The sequence below is a fragment of the Atta colombica genome, unplaced genomic scaffold, assembly GCF_001594045.1.
Source record: "Atta colombica isolate Treedump-2 unplaced genomic scaffold, Acol1.0 scaffold105, whole genome shotgun sequence".
Lineage (NCBI taxonomy): Eukaryota > Metazoa > Arthropoda > Insecta > Hymenoptera > Formicidae > Atta > Atta colombica.
The window spans coordinates 4,636,220-4,641,533 of NW_017259190.1; the positions used below are offsets into that span (position 1 = coordinate 4,636,220).

Genomic DNA, 5,314 nt, shown 5'->3' on the forward strand with positions numbered 1-5,314 from the left:
TCACTAAGAAAGACATTTTCCTTAGGAAAAAGTCTCTCTAAAAATTAAAATCTAAAGCCTATTTTCTGGCGAAGCAATTTTTGTAAATTGTAATCCCTTTTTTCTTTTTTATTTTCTTCGTCGAGTCGAAGAGAGGTTTAAACGCCACGTGGTAGAAGGCTATAAAACTGTCACTGGAATTTGTGACAAACCGTTGTGTTATAAACACTTTTGCCGAAATCCTTGGCCCATTCGCTCCTGTAGAAGGGAAAAAGATTTATGCGTTTCGAGGGTGCACTTTCGGCCGGATATTATGTATAAACCTGCATTCTCTCATATATACATGCAGACATTCTGTGTTTTTTTTTTTTTTTAGTATTTAAGTGAAATTATGTTTTCTTTTTTTCATTTCTTTCTTTTGCTACGATTGATAATATTAAAATTACAATGTTTTATGACGTAAAATTTAATATAATGTATTTTTTATATTTACGATCTTTACTTTCAAATTTATAATTATGAAGAGATGAAATAGCCTACACGCATATTACTTAAAAAAAAATAATATCCTAAATAGTAATATTTGTTTAATAAAAATATATATATATTAGCAATAAAATATTTAGAAAGAACAAGGAGAGACACTTGAAAAGAAGATATGTAAAATGTAAAAACATAATTTGAAACCTTGGCCCTGAAAATGTCCTTGCGGCATTAATTATTAAGTATAATGTTGACCCTCACCCTTCTTTCTGCTTATAGCAATTATACGGGGGAGCTACATTGTGGGAACATTGGGAATAACGTATATTATTGTGAACACGGCGTAATCCTCGAAGCGTTACAATCCGAGCCCTAACTGGGCTAACAGTTCCCAGGCCGCACAAGTGCGATATTCTTTTCGGCGAAACGTTACAAGATGCTGCGATATCGCTCGAAAAATTCGAGATGCGGATTCAACATTATTGTTTATCCCTAAAAGATTATTTGCATTTTGTCCATGCTTCGTATATCAAATTTAATGAAATTAAATTCTTATATCATTTAAGTAATTGAGAAATTAAATTAAATTATCTCTTTATATATTAATATAATACTTATGATTTTAATAATTTTTTGATAAAATTATTATATATCAATAAAACAGAAAAAGATTTATGGAAAATTATTATTTCTTACAGATAATTAACGTTTATGAAGAATATGTTTCTTCATGTACATGTAATTAAAAAATAAATACATCTAAATAATTAATTTATAATTATACTACGAACACTTAAAGTGAATGTCTGTATTTATGTCTGATATTTGTCAAAATTGATGCATAAAATTGAATTTATTGTACTCAAAAGCTACATATAATAACTGCAAAACCTTGTCTGTCGCATCAACAATCTTCTAATGCTTGAATTCATGAGTCAGTCAGACTTTGTACTTAAGGCTTTCTTAAATTTATCTTTAGACGCTCAGTAGCCAATGAAATAATTCGTAGAGCATCTTAGCTTTAAATATAAGGCCTGACTATGAATACGGGCATAAATTTGGCTATGTTTTAAAGATTACAAATAATACAAATATTGTAGTTTCATACTTACTTTACACATAGAACGTGTCTCCTCATTTTTTTATATTTTAAAGCGTTCTATACATCATACATATGTAGATACGTGACTTTGAAATATTTTATACATCGTACGTACGTAGGTACGTACGTACGATGTATAAAATATTTCGTACGAAATCTCTCGATAAGAAAAACTATTTTAATATTCTTTCGCGATGAAACGAATTTATGAGAGATACAATATTTTAAATTATTGTATGATTTACATTTAAAATGATATAGCCGACTTCATACAAATTAAATGTTACAAAAAAAAATTGTGTCAAGTTGTGTTAAAAGAAACTTTATACATTCTTTGTAATTTGTTAAACATTATGAAGTAAATAATTATTATTGTTATTAATATATAATTAATAGTGCAATGAATATTTAAAAAATCATCACGATGCTTAATTGTTTTTTATTGCAACATTAAAAATTTTTGTTTAATTAGCACTGAAGTTTTACGCTATTTTAATAGATTTTTGAATTAGTTTATCATTATGTTTATCTATGTTTTTTTGTATTTATGTTTATTCTATTCACATTTTTGTAGATAGCAATAAAACATTAGGAAAGTAATTGAAATAGAAGTTGAGGATTAAAATTTATTTTTGGCTGAACCGTTCACTCGCGATGTATCCTCGTCAAGATGCACCGGCACTCGCTTGGTGTTTTCCCTGGAGAACAAGGCGAGTCACTGTGCCGCGCGCGATGCATTTTACTCCTCGGCACGTGCGTTTTTGCCGCGGGCTTCCGGTCCAGTTTTTAGCTTCGTCCGTCCTCGACTTGGCCGACCCTTCGTTAGGCTCGATGCACAACGAGGCAAAACCGAGACTTTTCCTCCGGTGAAAGGAAACTTTTCTCTATTATTATGACAAATTATATAATATGATACAGGAATATATTAACATTTAACAATAATTATTCAAATTAAACATTTGTTGTGAGTCTCAGTAAAAACATGGTTATCACGTTTTTCTAATCTATGTAGCAACTATTAATGTATTAACTTTCAATCCAAATTGACTTAATTTTATCTAATTCCAACCTGAAAAAGAAATTAAACGTAAACGTAAATATAACGAACGCAATCTGAACGTTGATATAAAGTGTTCGAGAAAGATGTAAGGTCGCGAATAGGTGGGTCATCGATTTTACGAGCATACAGCGTGTACATACATGCTCCCTTCTCGGATGCATCTCGGCGGTAGGTGAAGTCGGGCACTTTAACAGCGAGCGTGGGAGCCAATATTTACAGCCCATACCGAAGCTTATACAAGTGGACTCACGACCTCATTCGGCCTCAAGTAGATATTTTTTTATCTTCTTTGAGCACACGCGCGGAATTCAAACATTTCCTTCTAATTAAATGTTCTTTGAGAAATTTCGAAGTTATTTTATTTCTAAAAAATATTCAGTGTTTTTTTTTAAGATACATAAAGTGTCTCATCGTGACTAATTTGTAGAGAATGTTTTTTTGACTTACAATAGAGTAAAATCTTAGAAAATATCGTACGATTTTATTTTTTAATTTAACTTAATTTAATTAATTCTATATATTATAATTTTTATATTAACTTTGACAAAAATATATTATATTATCCTGAAATTTATAATTGGAGTATAATATATCTTACATATTTAAATTACTATCTGTTTTTTATACTGCTTAATCAAATGCATAAATTTTACTCGAGTTTCAACAACCTTTCTACAAAAATATAAAGGTTAACGCCCGTAAGAGAGACCGCATATTCCAGCTGCAGAATCACGTTGAAAGTCATTCCACGTTGTACGTTAAAGTAATATGGTAGGACAATGGGCCCCGAGACACTCGCTCGCGGCAGCGAATTACATGTCCCACGTTTGCTGTTACTGTTTTATGAGCGGTATAATTCCTCCGGAATTACGTGCGACTCTAGACTCGCACCTACACACGAACGGATTCCCGGCTCCCACCGATCCCTTTGTTCACGATCCTGACGAAACTCCATACTCACCGTTCCTTTGCAAAGCAAAAGTCCCGCTGATTGTCTTCTTAGAATTTTATGACGTTTTACGTGTATTTCCGAGGAAGAAGAAAAAGATGGTACTATATGTTCATGGAAACAATAGCAAACAGCTGACTCCGGTACTCGAAATTTAAAGGTCGATCCTGAAGGAATCTCTTGGGATCTTTACGTCATAACGGGATATAGCAATCAAATTCAACCATTATGTTTTTATTCTGCAAATAAAGATTCCACTTGTTAGAAAGAACTGTAAGTTTTACATTCTCCAAATGGTTTTCTTTTTTTATGAAAAGAGTAATCTTTTTGTCTCTTCACGATTTAAATTTAAAATTCAAATACCAAACACATTTCAATACCATATTAGACTAATTTAATATTAGATTTAATTTGAATATAACTAATAATAATATGAATCGTTAATGAATTATTAATAAACGAATTTTAAAAAATAATAGAAAATAACCATAACATTTAATCAATTAAAGTATAAGTGATAAAAGCAAATAATATTAGATATAAGAATAATTATGTATGTATAACTGTATGGTTATGTCATTTGTACAATGTTATTCGAACGAGATTACTTAAAATTGTGCTGCATCACTACTCGTAAATATTATACAACACGACAAGTGTTCGTTTCTTTTTCTTTCATTTTCTTCTTATTTTCTTTTGTAAAGAAATGAAAAGCAAAACAAGTCAATAAGAAAAATGTGTGAGTCGCAATGTATGTATAGGTCATCTCGCTTTACGTTATATCAAATGAAGCGTTTCTTTAGGAAGAAACGCTTTCTTTTCGTATCCATCCAACACAATAGCTCTCAACTTCTTTGTGGCTTTAAGAAATTTAAAGTCGAAAATGGTTATCGAAAACTGTCACTGCATCCGCATTATAATGAGATTACATTATTATTTACTCTTTCGAAAAAAATAATCAAAACTTAATTATAATATTAAGATGCAACATTGCTGTGAACTTTTATCTTAAGCTGAAATGAAATATCTGTAATCTAAATCGAATCGAGACTTACAATCGCAAGTCGTAGCAAAAGTGTTACAAATAACAATATTTACAACGAGAGCCATCGATCGTTGTTGCTCGAGAATGAACAAAAAAAGGATTGAAGAGGGAGAGAGAAAGAGAGAGGGAGAGAGAGAGAGAGAGAGAGAGAGAGAGAGAGAGAGAGAGAGAGAGAGAGAGAGCAAAAAAAGAAATCGACAGAGAATTTACATGCTCCAGTTTAGATTATCAAGCGTTTCGTCGACGCGAGCACTTTCTTCCTATGCCACGGCTGATTATCTTCTTTGCCTCGTAGCGTAGCGTTGAAAACATGTCTTGATCCTGAGAGAATAATTACGTGACGAGAAACACGAGTCCGATATTCCGACCCGGCAGCGTGATAGGTACCTCTCGTAAAAGAGATTATAACGACTATTAATCTCCGCCCCGCGCACGTTCATCGAAATTACCTTGCTAGACGCTGCTTAAAATATACAGTTATTATTTGAGACAATACAACATAACATAGAAATTGCTTTGATAGAGTATCATATTTTTATGTACAATTTCATGCATTTTTATATTTTAATAAATATAACTCTGTTTGCGTATTAAGTAATGAAATAATAGTACAATGTGGCACAACGTAATTATTAAAATAAAAATAAAATGAATATATACGTGTTGTATATAATATAAAATTGTATACAATTTTAT

At 31.3% G+C, this 5,314-nt stretch overlaps 1 protein-coding gene across 1 annotated transcript in view; it reads left to right on the forward strand.

The window, feature by feature from the left end:
* Window positions 1-5,314, forward strand: part of LOC108690669 (protein sickie-like) — a 90,745-nt gene that overhangs the window by 81,040 nt on the left and 4,391 nt on the right. The gene's annotated exons all lie outside the window — the stretch shown is intronic.